Below are 21,155 nucleotides of genomic sequence, written 5' to 3' on the forward strand. Positions count from 1 at the left end.
TATACTTTGCTCTCCTGAAGTGGTGTCTAAAACTCAAGCCACAGGAAGGTTTAGAACATGAGGCTGTTGTTGGTGTCAGTTTGGTACTCAGTGCAGTTCCTGAGCACCAGGAGCAGGGCAGTCTGGCATTGGTCACCAAGGGGAAGCGACCTCTCTGTGGCCCGGGGAGTTGCTATTGTTGCAAGACCGAGAACTCAGTGCTCCCGATCCTGGGGCTTCCTCTTACAAACTTTCCATCTTGATGTTGGTGGGTGTGTTCCTGCCCACTTCACTCCCCAGGTCCCAGTGGCGGGGAGCTTGACCAGCATGGGCACTGGCAGACTGTGAAACAGGGGATTTCCTTCAGCGCATTTCTGCAGTCACCACAGCTGAATCCCTCTGTTAGTTTACTTCTTACTGTCAGTCGTCACCTGCTCCTGGAAGGTAAGCCGAATGAGGACAGAGCCTTGTTCTCACTGGTGTTCCCAACACCTTTTTCAGTGTCTTGCACTTAATAAGGATGGTTGAAGAAACAAATCAATGAGAAGGGCCAGAATGTAATCTTAATGTTCAGCTTCCTCACAAGCCTCCGGACAGACTCCTTAGAGCATGACTACGAAATACAGAATTGGGAGTGAATTGGAAATTGGCTTTTTCTTGCCCCTGTGACCTCTCAATCTAAAAAAAGTATTAAGGAATGAATCCTTTTAAAATGAGAGTTTAAGGCATTTAAAATTGCTCTGAGTTGAAAAATCTGAAGCAATATTTAAGGAGCATTGGTATGCTTTCATTAGTTGCCTAAGTCACAAAAATGTTCCCTTTGGGGCTGGATCTAGGGAACAAGAGGGTTCCAGGTGGTTTCTTGGGACAGCGAGACTGCAGGAGGGTGGTTTGCCCCAGTTCACTCTGGAGAGGTAACGTGACTAGATGAGTAGGGCTGACCAGTGCCTAATGCTCACCCCAGCTCACCACCACTTTGCTTTCAATGGAGACTCAAATCCTGATTCTTCCCTTAGTAGCCATGGGACATTAGTCAAGTCACATCACTTCCTCTAATGGGGATAATCATGGTTCCTATGTTATGAGGAGCTGGGGAACTATTTTAAGAATTAAATAAACACGTGCATGTAAAGTCCTTAAAACAGTATCCTATCCATAGTAGGTGCTCAAAAAATATCAGCTTTAATCATTATTTCTTCCATTTTCTCTTTCTCTAATATAATGAGACCAATTCCAAGAATATAAAAGCATTGCAAATTAGTTTAAGGGAAAATATGATTTATGGTCTCTAACAAATAAAGTGTACATTTAGAAGGATGATGTAAATTCCAAGAGACAAATGTTATCGGTGAGTTGGGGGTTTTCCCTCCTACAGTTTCAGCAACTTTCCTAAAGATGTGTGATCTCTGTTTATAAACCCCAAGTGCTCAAAATGTTAGAGGTTTTACTGAAGTCAAGTGTGGGTGACCTCTGTTTTTAATCAACAGGCAAACTGAAAAGACTCCCTAAAATTTAATAGCTATAGCTCCATTTGTTTTTTTTTTATCACCAAATTAAAAGTAAACCACAGATTTATAATTAATGCCTGAAATATTATACTTTGAAATGTAATATGCTGATTGTGATAATTTGCAGAGAAAATCAACTTATACATAATGGATTTTTATGTCCCTAAATTACTGACATTATTTTTGACCTAAAAAGGGATTGCACATAGTTTAACTTTCTCTTAAATTTTCATACACCCCACCCCATCTCTTCCAAATGCAACATAATCTTTTTCCCCAAGGTATCAATATTAGAGAGAATCATAATTTCTACTCTGGAACCCTTCCCTCTTCCTTGGAATTTGCTTCCCATGACTGCACACACTTAGGTCCCTCTCCTCTCCCTGAAATTCAGCCCCCAGCTCGAGAAACCAAAGTCCCAATATGCAAGGACAGGGATGGTCTGTTCTGGGGATCTTCAGGGAATAAGCTACACCCATCTTCCTGTCAAAGGCATTTCCCAATTACTCTCCTGAAAGACCCAGGCAGTCTCCCCTCTGGGAAGAAGGGGAAAGGGTATGGATACGCATGCCTCACTCCTTGCCACCTGTTAACATGTAGTTGAATTCTAGAATCGTAACTTGCTTTGTATGTCCTGCAGTGTTAATTCCCATTTTACTGATGAGGAAAGGGTGGGTGGCTGTAGGGTGACATCATATAGGCCATTTCTTCAACAGGATTTTGCTTGGTTCTGTTTTGAGCACCTTCTGTGGGCCAGGCGCTACATTAAGTGCTGTCGACACGATGATGAGCAAGACAGTTCTACATCTCCCTGGAGCCTGAGTATCTTTATCTGTATAGTGGGGACAAAAATCCCACAATAATGACTTGGCCCTTCTCAAGGGGTTGTGTGGAGATCAGCTGAGCTAATGGAGGAGAAAGTGCTTTGTAAAATATTAAGGCACGATACCAATATGAAGAATGATCAGATATAGAGTGAAAGTAGATGTTTAAAAAGAAGGCTTGGCCGGGCACGGTGGCTCAAGCCTGTAATCCCAGCACTTTGGGAGGCCGAGATGGGTGGATCACGAGGTAAGGAGATCGAGACCATCCCAGCTAACCCGGTGAAACCCCGTCTCTACTAAAAAATACAAAAAAACTAGCCGGGTGAGGTGGTGGGCGCCTGTAGTCCCAGCTACTTGGGAGGCTGAGGCAGGAGAATGGCGTAAACCCGGGAGGCGGAGCTTGCAGTGAGCTGAGATCCGGCCACTGCACTCCAGCCTGGGCGACAGAGCGAGACTCCGTCTCAAAAAATAAATAAATAAAAATAAAAAATAAAAATAAAATAAAAAGAAGTCTTGTTTTTCTGCACTCTTTATTAAACGATAATAACAACAACCACTTATTGTGCACCTACTGTTTGCCAGCACACATTCTTGCAAGATCTCACAGCAACCCCCAAGAGAGCTGTATGATCTCTTGCAGGGGCCAGGGCAGCCTGCCCTAGGTCACGCAGCTCTTGTGTCTTGGAGCCAGGATTTCAGCCAGCACAACCTGCCCATTTCCCTTTTGGCAGACTCTCATGCAGGCTGTGGGGAGGGCCTAGATATCCTGGAGAGAAGGGTCAAGGAAAGGTTGAAGGTAGAATGGAAGAGGAAGGAAGAATAAATGCATCTCCCTCAGGATCACCCAGGCAAAGATGAGCCCTGGGGGTGCCAGGGAACTTCTCAGGAAACAGGCAATCAGGGACAAAGACTTAAGGGTTTGGTAAGAGTTTCTAAACCTTTGTGACTTCCTCTTATTGGTTCTTCCATTATTCAGGCCTTCTGCCTATAGGGAGAAGCAGTGAAACACAGCCTCTGTCTACCTGTATGTATTAAGTGCCTATTACAGTGCCAGGCAGGCACAAGGAGATGGGCTGGGGGGATGTCTTTTCAGAGGCAGGAGGAAGAGAGGTGTTGAGGCGTCCTGTGATGCACCCATTGTGTCTGAGAATGAGAACACCAAAGGACTGAGAGCGTGGCGGTGGCTCGAAAGAGGAACGGAAAGCCCATGAGTCTCTAGGGCTTTCAGGGAAGAAGAAAAGGGGAACAGGGGGGCATGAGCCCAACCTGGTCCTGAGCTGGGTGGGCCAAGAAGGGAGAGGACTTGGCCCTGACCCCGCCACAGGCTGTCACAGGGCTGAAATTGGGCTTGGGCTGGGCTGTGTCCTCCTTGGCCCTCCAAGCCCTGAAGTTCCTCTTCCTCCTCCCTCCTCCCTCCCCTGTTCCACAAGCACCCACTCTTGCATTCTCGGGGAATCAAAGGCTAAAAATAAACAGTTGCCACCAGACTCTGGGCCCAGAGGGGAATGGGTTCCATAGGAGTATTGCGGACTGTGGGTTGGGGCTGGGGCGAGGGGATGGAAGGTAGGGGGACAGCTAAAGGTCTTAGGACCCCCTCAAGTGGTGATGCAAATAGTCCCCCTGCTCCCCACCCTGGGTCTGGAAGAGCCAAGCCTTCTAGCCTTCAGCTCCATGACCTTCTACAGCTGGGGCTATTTGGATCCTGGGCAATGTCACTGTGCCTGCTGGAGAGATAGAGCATGTGGCAAAAAATAGCTTCACCTCCTTGCAGTATTCCTACCCATAACTGGACTCAGAGAGTCTTTATCAGTCCAAAGGCATTCTCCCAGTGGAGCAAAGGTGCCTTTCTGGGAAGGCAGAACCCGTGACTCCTCAGCCCAGAGAGGACTTAGTGGGGTTCTCCTTACCGAAAGCATCACTGGAATCCTTTGGAAGAGAGTCCAATTTTTGGAGTGGAAGGCAGGGTGGGGAGTGGGGGCCGATGTCAACTAGCAGCATACATCTGTCATCTAAGAAACCTTCTTGGCCGGGCGCGGTGGCTCACGCCTGTAATCCCAGCACTTTGGGAGGCCGAGGCGGGCGGATCACAAGGTCAGGAGATCGAGACCTCGGTGAAACCCCGTCTCTACTAAAAATACAAAAAATTAGCCGGGCGTGGTTGTGGGCGCCTGTAGTCCCAGCTACTCGGGAGGCTGAGGCAGGAGAATGGCGTGAACCCGGGAGGTGGAGCTTGCAGTGAGCCGAGATCGCGCCACTGCACTCCAGCCTGGGCGACAGAGCGAGACTCCGTCTCAAAAAAAAAAAAAAAAAAAAAAAAAAAGAAACCTTCTTGGGTCTTAGCTGTCCCACTCTTCTGTCTGTGTCACTGACAAACACAAGTCCACTTCCAAAACTTACTTGATGGATTCATGGATTATTCCAACTGAGTCATTGCCCAGACTTTTGTCTCTAGGAATCCAGGGACTGGGAGACCCTCCCTGGCTCTGTGTTAACTCCATATTTAGCCATAAAGAGACTGCACCTCCAGGGACAGGGACCCTGGTGCCTCTGAAAACATTAATAAGAACAATAATAACAACATTAGCTACCGTGCACGGGGCACGGCTGATGTACCAGGCATTGTGGTCATGACTTTATGTGGATTATCTCCCTTAATCCTCACAACAACCCATGTTATCATTTCGTACCCATTTTATAGGTGGGAAAAATGAGACCCAGGGAGATTAAGTTGCTGCCATTTGCACACACATAGTGATGGAGCCCAGGTGAGATGGTTCACATCAGCCTGACTCCAGATCCTGTACTCTGAGCCTCTACAGAAAATGTTCTGTTTCAGATGAAGGACCCACCAGGGAACGGGAAAGAAAGGCTACAAGGCCAGTGGCAACAGTTCCCAGAACATTTCCCTGGAGAGCTTTCACTGTGCCCTGTCCACTGCTGTGTCCCCACACTTGCATTCTGCAATCCCACTAGCAATGGCTCGGTCAGAGGTTGAGCCACCCTGACCTCTCAGGCCCTTGCATATGCAGTTCCATCTGCCTCAAATGCCCTTCCCTCTGCTCTGAACTTGGCCAACTCCTGCCCAGCTTAACAGCTCTTTCCTCAGAGAAGCCTGACTTGGCCAGATCCAGTCCCACCATGCCATTCTGTCTTACAGGCTCTAGCACAGTTGTTATGGAAATGTGTGTTAGAATTTGTGGTATTTGTCTCTGAATGGAATGTAAGCAGGAACCGTGTCTATCTTGTTCACGGAGGTATTCCTGCAATTTAGCCCAGTGCCTGGCACATAGTAAGTGTTCAGTAAGTACTTTTGAACGAAGGAAGGAAGGAACAAATGAATGAATGAATGATTTGTCAAACATTGACTAAATGATTGAACCAGTAATCTCAAATGCATTTGGCTGATGGGATGTAGCAGCCGTTGTGCAGAGCAGGAGGGAGGCTGTGGGGAAGACGCTACCATGAGAGACAGTGCCTCCCCTGGGGCGGTGACGGAGAGATAGAGGAAGGAACTGGGTGGCCTGTGATTAACCAGATTACCCTAAGACTCCATCCAACCTTGAAACACTGTGCCTTGATGTGAGGATGGGCTGGCGCCCCAGATGTCAACCCTTTAAGGTCATGGTCCCCCAGGCCCTCCTCGTTTACCTGAAGAATCTATTGGAGTAAATCCCACCCTATGAGTGCTAAACCTTGTGAGGAAAGAGCTGCATAAAATCGCTTTGAAATGGTCATGGTGAAAGCTGCTCCAAAGCAGCTCATTCTGGGGGTGGGATTCCGAGGGCGTTCACTTTCTACATCACATATTTCTGCAATGATTTCTCGCTCCCTTTTTTTCTTCCCAACAAACATATATTACCTTTGTATTAAGAGTAACAAAGCCGGCCAGACGCGGTGGCTCACGCCTGTAATCCAAGCACTTTTGAGAGGCCGGGGTGGGAAGATCACGAGGTCAGGAGCTCAAGACCAGCCTGACCATGGTGAAACCCTGTCCCTACTAAAAATACAAAAATTAACCGGGCATAGTGGTGCATGCCTGTAATCGCAGCTACGCAGGAGGCTGAGTCAGGAGAATCACTTGAACCTGGGAGGTGGAGCTTGCAGTGAGCTGAGATCGTGCATTGTGCCACTGTGCTCCAGCCTGGGTGACAGAGTGAGACTCCATCTCAAAAAAAAAAAAGTAACAAAGTCAAGTGATTAAGGATGTCTTCAAATATTTGGAGGGTAGAAGTGCCTATTCTTTAAGGAGTTTCTGGTTGTAGAAAATGAGGAAAAGGGAGGAAAGAGAGGCTGGGAGTGAGTGGCTAGTCAGAATGACAATACCACTGATGACTTGTTTTTCTTATTTTGACAATTAACGTGCAGTAAAATTGTCTTGTGTGTGTGCTACAATTTTTTTTTTTTGAAGAGCCTTGCTGCAGTGGTGCCATCTTAGCTCAGTGCAAGCTTTGCCTCCTGGGCTCAAGCGATCCTCCCACCTCAGCCTCCTGAGTAGCTGAGATTCCAGGTGATCACCGCCATGCCCAGGTAATTTTTGTACATTTTATAGAGATAGGGTCTCACTATGTTGCCCAGGCTGGTTTCAAACTCCTGGGCTCAAGTGATCCACCTACCTTGGCCTCACAAAGTGCTGGTATTAGAGGTATGAGCTGCTGTGCCCAGACAGTTCTACAAATGTTAACATATACGTAGATTTGTGTAACCACCATTGCAATTAGGATATAAATCAGTTCCATCAGTCCAAAAAACTACCTTGAGTTGCCCTTGGTAGTCACACCCTTCTCCCAGCCCTGACTCCTGGCAACCACTGATCTGCTCTCCATCACCCTAGCTTTGTCTTTCAAGAATGCTGTGTAAATGGAATCATATAACACATAACCTTTTGAGACTGGCTTCTTTCACTCATTTGTTGCATGCATCAGTGGTGCGTACCATTTTACTGCTGAGTAGGTTTCTAGTGATGGACTAGTAGGCAAACCACCGTTTATTTACCCATTGAGCAACATTTGAGCTGCGTCTAGTTTTTGGTGATTGTGAATAGAGCTGCTATCAACATTTGTGTCCAGGTTTTTATGTGCGTGTAAGTTTTCATTCCTCTAGGGAAATTGCCTAGGAATGGGATGGCTGAATTATATGTTAAATAAAAGTTTCACTTTATAAGAAATTGCCAAACTGTTTTCAGGGAGGCTGCAGCATTCTGCAATCCTACTAGCAATGTATGAGGGTTGCGGTCAATCTTCATCCTGCCAGCATTTGTTGTCAGAGTTTTGGGGGTTTTTTTGTTTCTTTTTTAAGCCATTCTGATAGGTATGCAGTGGTATCTCATCAGGGTTTTGTTTTACATTTCCCTAATGGCTAATGCTGTGGAATATCTTATCATGTACTTATTTGTATCCTCTCTGGTGAGCTCTCTGATCAAGTCTTTGGGCCATTGCTCAGTCGGATTGTTTCTTTTCTTACATTGAGTTTTGAGGGTTCTTTTTATATTCTGGATACTAGTCTTTTGTGACATATGCGATTTGCAAATATTTTCCCCCAGACTATAACTTGTCTGTTCCTATTCTCAGTGGTCTTTGTCATAGAGCAAACATTTCTAGTTTTGATGAAGAAAATTTTAATCAATTTTTAAATTTCATAGACCATACTTTTGGTGTTACATGTAAGAACTCTTTGCCTCATATTATCATTTTTGATCACTTTCTTTGTGCCAGCCCACATTGCACAATCATTTAATCTTCACTACAATCCTATATTATTAGTACTATTCTTATATAACCTCATAATACAGATGAGGAAACTGGGGCACAGAGAGCTTAATAATTTTCCTAGGACTCACACAGCATTCACTGGCAGAGCTGGGATTCAATCGCATGCTCCAAGACGTCAGGGCCCAGCCTTGTCACCACTAGGATCAGGTTGACACGCTGCCCATAGAAACCCTACTGGAAAGCCAGCAGGGCAAGGAACATTTGCTGCATCTTGTCATTTGGGTCTTAGCTTAAACGTCACCTCCATAGGGAGATCGTCCCTAGCTACCCCATCTAAAATAGGCCTTCTATTCCCCTCCCCTCCGTTTTCACCTCTCCCTCTCTTCCCCCCTTTCTTTCCCTTCTTAATTGAGCATGAGTCTCTCCATGGTACTTTTCATTACCTACAATTTGTTAGTTTTATTCTACAACTTGTTTTCTTCTACATAATTTCTTCCTTCCCCACGTAAGGTCAGCTGAGTGAGAGCAAGGACCTTATCTTTCACCTCTTTATCTCCAGCTTCTGTGCCTGGCACAGAGTGAGTGCTCAGCAAATGTTTGCTAGCACTGTTAGTGGACGGATAAACGAATAGATGAATGGATGGATAAGTTGCCTCAGTTGGGGAAACCTGGATGCTTGAGCAGGAAGAAGCTGCCACCTTGGAACTAATCAAGTCCCAGCTGGAAAGAATGGAAAGGCATCTTCTGTATGAACATATTTGTTTGTGTATATAAACATTATGTACGACATTTTTGTTTAAAGAATAGAATATTGTAATACATGTCTATTCTAATATATGCATAGTCTATCTCTGGAAGGATACAAAAGAAGCTGGTGTGCTGACTGCCTTCTTGGGGTAGAGCTGGACTAAGATATTGGCTACAATATTAGGATGAGAATGAGACTCACTTTTCACTATATAACCTTCTATTCATCTTGCTACCCTGGGCATGTATTGCATATTCAGAGCTTATATTTCTTTTAACAATAATAATGATACAAGATTTCTCTCCCTGGGAGGCTGGCATCAGAACAAGCCAAGAGGTTAATCAGAGGAAGTTGTTTAGAAGACAATTAACACCTCTCCAACCAGCAGCTTCTTTGTAGGAACTGAGGCAAGGTCAATCTTGATGCAGAAAAGGTTTTGCAAGGCTAAATGGACAGGCAACATTTATTAAGTCATTACTAATGAGCAATGCTTATTAATATTTGGAATATAATACATGCTCACTGCAACAATTCAAACTTAAAGATGTATCTGAAGCAAAACTAACACCTTCCAATCCAACTCCTTTGACATACTGTAATTAGAAATTTGATTTTCCTACTTTTATTTGATAAAGTATTCTGTGTCATTTGGGTATATTTATTGTTTGTTTTCTATAAAAATGGTATCAAACCATAGACATTATTCTTTTTTGTTTTCTGTTTTTTGAGACAAGACCTCTCTCTGTTGTCCAGGCTGGAGGGCAATGGCACAATCGTAACTCCCTGCAGCCTCTATCTCCTGGGCTCAAGTGAGCCTCACTTCAGCCTCCCAGGTGGCTGAGACTACAAACACACGCCACCACCATGACCAGCCAATTTTTTTCTAATTTAAACGATTGATTTTTTTTTTTTTTTCCAGAGGCAAGGTCTCACTTTGTTGCCCAGGCTTGTCTCGAACTCCTGGACTCAAGGGATCCTCCTTGGCTGGCCTCCCAAAATGCTGGGATTACAGGTGTGAGCCACCGCACCTGGCCAACACTATTTTTTTTTTTTTTTTTTTTTTTTTTTTTTTTTTTGAGACGGAGTCTCACTCTGTCCCCCTTGCTGGAGTGCAGTGGCCGGATCTCAGCTCACTGCAAGCTCCGCCTCCTGGGTTCAGGCCATTCTCCTGCCTCAGCCTCCGGAGTAGCTGGGACTACAGGCGCCCGCCACCTCGCCCGGCTAGTTTTTTTGTATTTTTTAGTAGAGACGGGGTTTCACTGTGTTAGCCAGGATGGTCTCGATCTCCTGACCTCGTGATCCACCCGTCTCGGCCTCCCAAAGTGCTGGGATTACAGGCTTGAGCCACCGCGCCCGGCCTAACACTATTTTTTAACATCTTTTTTTCACTCCATACATTTTGGAGATAATTTTAAGTTGATACACATGGAGCTACTTCATTTGTTTTAAGAGTTACATAATGGCCGGGCGCAGTGGCTCATGCCTGTAATCCCAGCACTTTGGGAGGCTGAGGTGGGTGGATCACAAGGTCAGGAGATCAAGACCATCCTGGCTAACACGGTGAAACCCCATCTCTATTAAAAATACAAAAAATTAGCCAGGTGTGGTGGGGGCGCCTGTAGTCCCAGCTACTCGGGAGACTGAGGCAGGAGAATGGTGTGAACCTGGGAGGTGGAGCTTGCAGTGAGCCGAGATAGTGCCACTGCATTCCAGCCTGGGCGACAGAGCGAGACTCCATCTCAAAAAAAAAAAAAAAAAAAAGGGAGTTACATAATATGCAATTGTATTGATGGGAGCAGGAGCAGGATATTTCTAGTTTCTTGTTGTTACAAAGATGTTGCAATGAATATTCTTGTATCTAGCTAGCTAGGGCGTTTATGTGCTATTACTTTCATTTCTGAAAGTTGTCACGTATTTTTTGTCATAGTATTTTGGAAAAATTATTTTCCTACAAGACTGTAATTTTTTACAACCAACAATGGGTATGATAGAGTTGGTTTTCTTACTCTGCCATCAGCTATAAACGTTACCAATCTTTTTGTTTCTGCCAATGTTAGGAGACATATGGGAACTCACTATTTAATTTTTATTTCCCTACTTATACATATGCTTATTGGCCATTTTCATTTCCTCTTCTGTATACTGTTCACATTCTTTGCCAAGTTTTCCATCGGGTTGTTCATTTTTCCCCCCAGTTAACTTGTAGGAGTGCGTTCATGCCGCGGACAGTAAGCCTTTGTCATATGAAGTTTAAATGTTTTATCCTGGACTCTCATTTATCTTTTGACCTTGTTTGTGGTGTCTTCTGTTATACAGAGGTTTAACATTTTAATGCAATCAGATCTCTCTATTTTTTCCTTTATGGCTATTAATAACCACGGATGTTTGTGTAACCCAGTGGTTTTCATACTGCGTTTCCTAACCTTAGGGTTTCATGGGGATGAATGGATGTCAAGAGGGTGGGGGTGAGTGGAGCTGCTGGCTGTCAGGAACTCACCATTTCCCCTTCCTCTGTTTTTTATTGATCCTTTACATGCTACCGCTAATGCTATAGTGGAGGAGAGCCCGGGCTCCGGAGCCAGAATTCTTGGGCAAGGCACCTAACCTTTCTGGGCTTAGTTTCTTAGTTTCTCAGTCTATAAATTGGGGGTTTAGAATAGTGCCTGCCCCTAGAATTGTGGTGAGGCTCCAGTGAGTTGATCCATGGAAAGCCACCTCTTCACTTACCATGTGTCCAACACTGTGCTAGGCAATATACATACATATATTCTCAGTCAGTCCTCACAGCTACCTATCTGCCTGAGAGGCCAGCAGGATTATTCTTATTTTACAGAGGAGGAAACGTAGGCCCAGAAAGCCTAGGTAACTTACCTAAGGGGACAAAGGTAGTAAGTGATGAAGCCAAGATTTACACCCTGGTTTCTGCATGCCTTTAAGACCTTGGTTGTTATTTCGTCCTCTCTCCTTACCACATTGATATTCATTGAGCACCTACTATGCTCCAGTCCAGGGCTAGGTGCTGAGGAGACAGCAGAGAATCTGACAGTCTCCTTTTCTTGATGCTTACAGTCTAGTGGGTGAGGCAGTGATCGACAATCAGACAATTGCAAATTGTGGGTGTCATTGTGCACTGTGTAATGAGAGATAATCATACCAATTGTGATTTCAAGCTGGGGAATCAGGAGAGGCCTTTCTAACAGAATTGTTTGAGCTGAGACATAAAGGATGAGTAGGGAAGGCCAGTTCGAAACCGCAGCATATCAAATGGGTGGCTCTCTGGCGGAGAAAGAGCTTGGCAGTCTCCAAGAATGGAAAGAAGGTCAATATGGCGGGCAAGCAGTATGTGTGAGGGCAGTAGATGCCAGGGCATACAAGCCCTTTGTGGGTGTAGGTGAAAGTTTGAACTTTATTATAAATGCAGCAGGAAGCCATGCAGGGTTTTAGAAAGAGAATGCTGGAATCTGGCTGTACTTTAAAAATATCACTTTGTGAACATGTTCATACGTTACGGCAATTCTACTCCCAGGCAGGTAGGTACCCAACAAAAATGCACACTATGTGCACCAAAGACCAGAATTTTAACAACTGCCCTCTTTGTAATAGCCCCAAACCACAAGCCACTCAAATGCCTCTCAGTGCTTGACTGAATAAAAGATTATACAGTCACACAATGGAACACTACACAACAATGAAAATGAATAAATTATACCCACATAATGGTATAGATGGATCTCGCAAAGGTAAATGAGTTAAGGCAGACATAAAACAGTATACATGATATGAATCCACGTATATAAAGCTCAAAAATAGAGGTGAAACTAATCTATAGTGTTAGAAGTCAGGATAATGGCAGCCCGGGGGGAGATATGGAAGTGACAAGGAAGGGGCATGGGGTGGGCTTCTAGTAATAATACTCTGTTCTTCATTTGGGTGCTGGTTACGTGGGTGTGTTTTAGACAAACCCATCAAGTTGAACATTTATGATCTGTGCACGAGTCTCTCCGTATGTTCCTTTCTGGCCAGTATGTGAGTGTTGAACTAGAAAGGGGGCGCGTGCAGCCTTGGGGAGATGAGGTGAAGAATTCAGGTGAATGATGGCTGGCTAGAGGGATGGTGGGGGCCAGGGAGACCTGAGGACAGAGCAGGGACACATGTTGGAGAAAAGCTGGTGAGGGTATCAGCACTGCCTCTCCACTTCTGGCATGAGCACCTGGGAGGTGTCAGAACTAAGATGGAGAAGGTGGGGGAGGAGCAGTTTTGAAGAGGATGACAGAACCCAAGACCTTCGTTTTGGACATGTAAAATTTGAAATGTCTCCAAAAGATGACATCGCGGGAGCAGATAGGTGTCTGGTGAGATTTCATTTTAAAAAACAATAAAAGATTCTGCTGCTTAAGAGAAAAATAAAGTTTGAAAAAAGTTGCCACCATTCTGGCAATTTTTTCTTTTACAAAGCACTTTCAGTTCCATTATCTCATTCTATTTAATTTCATGACAAGGATTCTTGTCTTTGAGGTGTGGGTGGGGTGAGGGGAATGTGATGTCTTTATGTAGAAATTAGAGAGATATTCATGTGTGTGCTGTTACTGGAACATGCTATATTTATCCATTAAAAGAGAGCAGGCCTGGGATGGGAGCCTGAGCTAACCCGTGGAGGGCATCAGCCGTGATGAGAAGGCTGATTGGGGTTCTGGGAGTTTGGCTTTCACTGCAGTGGGGCTGAGCCAAGTGGTCTAAGACCCAAATGTAGTGGGCAGAGATGCTTTTAGACAGCCTTGGGACCCTGGGGACAAGCCACAATTGCTGCAGATTCAGTCCCTATCGCTGCCTTCCGCTGAAGAACACGGATCACACTTCTCCCCTGCTTTCCTCTTCCAAGGCTTCCCATTGTTCCCAGGAAAGAATCCTCAGTCCTGGCCACGAGGAGGATTTGCATCTCTGCAGCCTCATCTTTTACTCATTTTATGGGTTCTTTCTGTTCAAGCCATGCAGGGCTTTCTTTCTGTCTGTTGAATGTGCTGCATTCTTCCTAATCTCCAGGTCTTTTTGTAGGCTTTTTTCTGTGCCTGGGATACTTGGTCACTCGTCTTTGTACTTACCTGTATGCATCCTTCCAGTCTCAGGTCAAAACCATTTTCTTCAGGAAGGCTTCTGCATTCCCTGAACAGCCTAAGCCCTGCCCTACTCACTCAGGTCACCCAGCACTGCCCTTGATCTGAGCCCTACTCCTCTTTCAGCATCTGTCTTCCCCACCAGACTGTGAGCTCCAGGGCAGTGGGTACTGTGTCTGATGTGTCACAGTCAGCCTGTCTCCTACTCCCTAGCATTGGGTACTAAACATGTCCTCACAGCCATGTGCTTTTCTTGCCCTCTGGGCTAAACTGATAACCTTGAATCTGGGCATCCCTTTGTCCACATCCCCAGGCCCCAGTGAGACTCAGCGTTCACTGTGCACTCAGGGGCTTGTGTGTGGATTTGCAAAATCCCCTGAAAATGCTCATGACCATAACTGACTCCACACCTACTTTTTCAACAGAATACTTGGGCACAATTTTTAGGCAGATTAGAACCAAAACCTGGGGCTGGGTGCTGTGGCCCACCCGTGTAATCCCAGCACTTTGGGAGGCCAAGGAGGGCGAATCACCTGAGGTCAGGAGTTCAAGACCAGCTTAGCCAACATGGTGAAACCTCTGTCTCTCCTAAAAAACACAAAAATTAGCCAGCCAGATGTGGTGGCAGGCGCCTGTAATCCCAGTTACTCAGGAGGCTAAGGAATGAGAGTTGCTTGAATCTGGGAGGTGGAAGTTGCAGTGAGCCAAGATCGCACCACTGTGCTCCAGCCTGGGCAAGAGAGTGAGACTCTGTCTCAAAAAAAAAAAAAAAAAACAAAACCTGGACACCCCTCCTCCCAACAAAGGACCAATGAGGGTCAACTCACTAAGACCAATTCAGTCTGAAATAACCTAATCCCATGAAGGTGTCCAGTGACTGTGTGGGCAGTGACACCGAAAAAAGAACAGCCACAGGGCATCGTTAAAAACCATGTCACAAACCTTAAAAATATGAACATCCTTTGCTGCAGCAATTTCACCTCTAGGAATTCACTCTGATAAAATAATGCATGGGAGCAAGGATGAATTTATGGAGCTGTTTCCCACAGCATTGCTCATCACAGCAAAACATTGGAAAAACCGAGATATGCAACAATAGGAGACTGTTTAAAAGGGGAGACACAGACAACACCCTGCCGCCATTAAACGTGATGTTGTGTGTGTATTTTATCGACATGGAGTCACCCCCACGACACACGGTGTGTGTGGGTCAGAAGCTGTTCAGTGGCAAGTGACAGAAATCCACCTCGAAATGGGAAAAGCACAAGGGAGGATTTGTTGTTAGCTCATGTAATCTAGAGGAGAGTTGGACAACACAGTTCGGAAGGACCACAGTGTGGCCAGGCCCAAAGAACACCTGAGGTCTGGGGCTCAGGCAGCTCCAGGACCTTCTCTCCAACTGCTGTGTTTGCCTTTCCCTGTGTGTCAGCCTCATTTTCTCATTGCAGACCAGATAGTGGGGAATAAGTTTTGAGACATAGGAAAGCATATACCTGAAGCTGTCTTTAGCCCTCAATCCAGGATTCCCAAGCAAGGAATAGATTGGCCACTTTAGTTCAATTACCCAAATCTGAACCAGTCAACTGTGGACAGGGTAGCCACGCACTGTGATTGGCCCAGCTTGAGTCAAGACCTGCCTCTGGACCAAACAACTAAGACCAGGGGGCGGGGTCTGTTTGACCTAACGTGGGAGTTCTTGAACTAAACAGAGAAGGAGGGAAGAGCAATTCTGGGAAAGGGTACAGGGCTGATAATCTGGGTTATCCTCCACCTATTTTTGAGTGAGATGGTTAACAAAATGACATACCAGTTTTGTTACTGAAATATTGTTCACTCTTCATTGTACTTACCATTATGCATCCTTCAAGCCTCAGCTCAGGAGGGCTTCTGCATTCCCTGAACAGGCTGAGCCCCACCCTACTCATCCAAGGTGAGCTCTCATTTCTGTAAAGAAATGGAGGAAGGGCAGTGCATAGACGAAATAAAGTCTGAAAAGATATTCTAAAATGTTCAGAGTTGTTTTCTTGCAGCTGTGCTGTGTTTCTACAATGAACACCAACTATTTGTGAGATCAAAACAATTTTTTTTTTTTTGAGACGGATTTTAGCTCTTGTTGCCCAGGCTGGAGTGCAATGGTGCGATTGTGGCTCACTGCAACCTCTGCCTCCAGTTCAAGTGATTCTCCTGCCTCATCCTCCCTAGTAGCTGGGATTACAGGTGCCCGCTACCACACCCAGCTAATTTTTGTATTTTTAGTAGAGATGGGGTTTCGCCACATTGGTCAGGCTGGTCCTGACCTCAGATGATTCAGCCGCCTTGGCCTCCCAAAGTGCTAGGACTGCAGGCATCAGCCACCATGCCTGGCCCAAAAATCTGTTAAGAGAGAAAAGCTATATTGACTCCATGAGTATGTGGAATAACCACTCAAGTGGTTCTCCTCACGTCTCTCTCCTTCAGCCAGCCCACGCTGGATTTGAAATGCAAGTGATTTTGTGAACTGCAGATCTCATTAGTGTCTCCAGGCATCCATCCATCCAACAAATGGAAGTTGACAGGGGCCCCAGTAAGTGCCAGGCAGCAAAATGTGCTGGAGATACAATGACCACTAAGGGCTACACCCTGCCTCCAAGGAGCTCACAGTCTGGTGGAACGTAGATTGTGATGAGTACATAACCAGTTACATTACAAGAAGCTCAAAACAGAAGTGTGAGCAATGTGCTAGAGAAATATAGACCAGAGGACAACTGGTTCTGTTTAGACGGATCTGTAAAGGTGGTCTTGGGGCATTGGACTTTGAGTTGGGCTGCAAATGTACAGCATGCTGTGAAGGCTTATCAGATGGGGAAGACAGCACATGCAAAAGTGCAGAGAGCTCACCAGTAGGACCTGGAGTTGGTGGTCAGGTGTAGTAGGAGTTATGAGGGAGCAGGCAATGTATTTCTTTTGCTGAGCAGGTAGTGAACATCTAGCATATGTCAGGCTTTTGACTAAGGGCTTGCTGATGAAATAGGAAGGGCATTTGAGATTAGAGTCCAGAGGGCCTTGAATGCTATTCTATCTCCTTTCCAATAAAACAAAATTGAGATGAAAATGTGGGCTTATCACTTCTTTCATAGGAGAGACACATGTCTTCTTCATGTACGGGCCCTCTCAAGTATCTTCAGCTCCTGCGTCTCCACATTAAAGAAGGAAGCAGGACTGGGTGTGTGTGTGTGGCAGAGGTAGGTGTCCACACTCCCTGCTTCCTGGGTTCATATTCCACCCTTGTTTCAGGGATATTGGGGAATGAGACACTTGGGGAATTCTTTTAGAAGTTGCAGAGGCAGGGCCGTGCTCACGAAGTCCTAGCTGGGCTTTGCTGTGGAGGCCCAGAGCCATGATCATGGAAACAACTTTCCCAGCTCTGCTTCTCTGGAGGGACTCTGGGGAAGGGGAATCACTGGTCTGCGAAGTGTCTTTCATGCACTAAGCTGAATGACCTTGGCCTGAATCGCTCAGGGTTATGTAAGATTAGGTAGCCACTTAGTCAAAAATAGCTTTCATGCTGACTCCAGCCCACAAAATAGCATCCAAGTCAAGGGGGCACAGATGCGCCAGAGCTGGGCATGCATGGGGAAATTCCCCTCCTGGTCCTCGCCATTGGAAAATCGCTTGAGGGTGTTAGCCGGGTCTTGGAGCTGCTGCCAGGTAATCTCCTGTGCGTCTCTGTTTGGCCGCATATATATGGCTGTTTTGCTGAAGCAGAGAAACCAAGGGACCATAAGCACAGAAATGCAGTGCAAACGTTAGAATAAAAGTGAGAAAGAGTGTGCAGTAGGCAGAAAGAGCACTGAACTAGGAGTCTTCAGACCTGCTACCACCATTGACTTTCTGGAGTCAGTCACTTTCATTTATTCATTCAACAAATACTTACTGAGCCTACTGTGTGCCAGAGACTGTACTAGCACTGGAGACACAAAAGGGAAGGATAGATGCTATTTCTTCCCTCATGGAATTTTAGCTTATAAGCTGTCTTGTCCCTCAGCTTAAAGATAACTTACATCCTCTGAGAACTTTCTTATGCCAGGCACTTTACAAGACATTCGACATACACAGTGAACAAGCCAGATATATTCTTTGGCCACATGCAGCTTGCAGACTAGAGGGAGAAAAAGACAAATAAAGACCAAAAAAAAAAAAAAAATCCAGACAATTTGTCTTTGCAATAAAAATTCCAATAAAGGGCCCTTTTAGGCCTAAGAGGAAGATATCTCTATTGATTGGGACGGTCACCGTCTTGTTCAAAGTTTCTGCCCAGTGAAGGAGCATGTCAGGGCTCCTGTTTTCTCCTTCTGGAAGTGACATTGGGTAAAAGCAACTTGGATCCTGCGTGAGGAAGAGAGCCCCATCCACTGCTACTCAGAGTGGGTGTTGGTCTGATATTTTTGGAGGAAAATTTGGCAACATTCATCAAAGCTTTGCAAGTATTCCTCTCCTTTGACCTAATACGTTCATTTCTGGGAGCTTATCCAAAGGAAATAATTGGATAAGTGTACAAAGACGTACATTGTAAAGAAACTCACTGAATCCTTATTTATAACAATTAAAAATTTGAAATAACCAAGATAGTCAATAATAAGGGATTGTTGAAGCAAATTGTAGTTTAGCTGGACTGGTAGCACATGTCTATAGTCCCGGATATGGCAGAAAGATCCCTTGAGCCCAGGAATTGGAGTTCAGCCTGGGCAACATAGTAAGACCCTATCTCAAATAAAAAATAAAAAATTGCAGTATATCTATAAAGTGCCATAAAATAATTTTTGCCTTTTATACCATTAACCTGGAAAGACGTTCATGATATGATAAGTTTAAAAAAATTGGTTCAAAAAATTGTGTGGGACAGCACCAAAAAGAGCAGAGTACGTAAGAATAAATTTACCCAAGAAGGAGCAAGACTTGTTTACGGAAACTTTAAAACACTGCTAAAAGAGATGAAAGAAGACCTAAATATACAGACATTCTTTGCTTATGGGTTAGAAGACTCACTTTTTAAATTCAATTTGAATTTCTGTGATTAATGTGTTTATTTTTATGGGAACCACTAAGACTGTGTCCTCTCCTTCTTACTCCCCTTAAGGAAGAGAAGAAGGATCATCAATGGCAAGCGGCAGCTGCAACGAAACAACACTATGAGCTGGCTACATGCTCCGGAAAGAATGCCTGCCTCCTCCGTTTGGTTTCCAGTGCTCTGAACATTCAGAGAAACTTCTCTAGTATTGCATGATAGAAATGAGCCCTGAAAGTAGAGTCTTAGAAGACTTAATTTTGTTAAGACAACAATATTCCCCAAAGCAATATGCAGATTCAATGCAATCCCTATCAAAGTCCCCAAATCCCACAAATTCCATTTTGCTGAAGTAGAAAAACTGACTCTGAAATGTATATAGAATTGCAAGGGATCCCAAATAGTCAAAACAATCTTGCAAAAAGAAGAACAAAGTGTTAAGACTCACATTTTCCAATTTCAAAACTTACTACAAAGCTACAGTAATCAAAATCGTATGCTACCGGCATAAGGATAGTCATGCATATAGATCAATGGAATAGAATTGACAATCCTATGTAACTATGTAACTATGTAACTGTGGTCACATAGTTAATAAATAAACCTATGTAACTATGGTCAATTGATTTTCAACGAGAGTGCCAAGACCATTCAATGAGGGAAAAGAAGGGTTTCTTCAACAAATGGTGCCAGGCCAACTGAATATCCACATGCAAAAGAATGAAGTTGGACCTTACCACACACTATGTACAAAAATTAACTCAAAATGAATAAAATCCTAAATATAAGAGCTAAAGCTATAAAAGCCTAAGAAAAGAACAGCTTTATAACCTTGGGTTTGGCAACAGTTTCTTAGACCAAAAACAAAAGGAACAAATGAAAAATAGATAAGTTGGACTTCATCAAAATAAAAAACTTTTGTGCATGAAAGAATGTTACCAAGAATGCAAAAGGAAACCCACGGAATGGAAGAATATATTTGCAAATCATATATCTGATAAGAATCTTGTATCCAGAATATAGAAGGAACTTGTACAACTCAACAAGAAAAACACAAACTACTCAATTTTTAAAATGGACAAAGGCATGAAAAAGAACAAAATCATGTCCTTTGCAGCAACATGGATGCAGCTGAAGGCCATTATCCTAAGTAAATTAACACAGAAACAGAAAACCAAATGCTGCATGTTCTCACTTGTAAGTGGGAGCTAAACATGGGGTACGCACGGACACAAATATGGGAACAATAGACACTGGGGGCTCCAAAAGCAGGGAGGAGGGGTGGGAGGGCAAGGGTTAAAAAACTACCTATTGGGTACTGTGTTCACTATTTGGATGATGGGATCAATAGAAACCCAAACTTCAGCATCACACAATATACCCATGTAACAAACCTGCACATGTACCCCCTAAGTGTAAAAAAAAAAAAAAAAAAAAAAAGCCAAAGACCTTGAAAAGATATCTCTCCAAGGAAGATATACAAATGGTCAACAAGCACGTGAAAAGATGTTTAACATCATTAGTCATTAGGGAAATGCAATTCGAAACCACAAAAATGTAGTTGTGAGATAGCATTTCATACCCACTAGGTTGGTTATAATAAAACAAAACAAAACAAACAGAAGGAAAATGACAGGTTTGGGTATGAATGTAGAGAAATTGGAACCCTCACACATTGCTGGTGGAAATGTAGCCACTGTGGAAATCGCTTTGTTATTTCTTCGATAAGTTAAAGATAGAATGACCCTTTGATGTAGTAGTCCCACTCTTAAGTATGTAGTCAAAAGAACTGAAAACAGGTATTCAAATAAAAACTTACATGTTCATAGCAGCACTATTCACAACAGACAAAGGTGGAAATAGCCCAAATGTCCCTCAACTGGTGAAGAGATAAACAATATATAGCATATCCATGCAATGGAGTGTTACTTGGCTATGAAAAGGAATGAAGTACTGATGCATGCTACAGCATGGATGAACCTTGAAAACAGACTGGACCTGGTGGCTCACACCTATAATCCCAACACTTTGGGAGGCTGAGGGGGGTGAATCACTTGAGGCCAAGAGTTCAAGACCAACCTGGGCAACATAGTGAGACTTTGTCTTTACAATTTTTTTTAATTAGTTGGGTTTACACCTGTAGTCCCAGATATTTTGGAGGCTGAGGTGGGAGGATCACCTAAGCCAAAGAGGTTAAGGCTGCAGTGATGTATGATCATTTCACTGTACTCCA

The 21,155-nt window shown here is 44.4% G+C and overlaps 1 non-coding gene across 1 annotated transcript; it reads right to left on the reverse strand.

The window, feature by feature from the left end:
• Positions 1-18,954: 18,954 nt before the first annotated feature.
• LOC114679211 (small nucleolar RNA U3) lies at positions 18,955-19,169 on the reverse strand. The gene has a single exon (XR_003730876.1). It is a non-coding gene; the product is annotated as a small nucleolar RNA U3 (small nucleolar RNA).
• Positions 19,170-21,155: the final 1,986 nt, after the last annotated feature.

Source organism: Macaca mulatta, chromosome 6 (assembly GCF_049350105.2).
Source record: "Macaca mulatta isolate MMU2019108-1 chromosome 6, T2T-MMU8v2.0, whole genome shotgun sequence".
Classification (NCBI taxonomy): Eukaryota; Metazoa; Chordata; class Mammalia; order Primates; family Cercopithecidae; genus Macaca; species Macaca mulatta.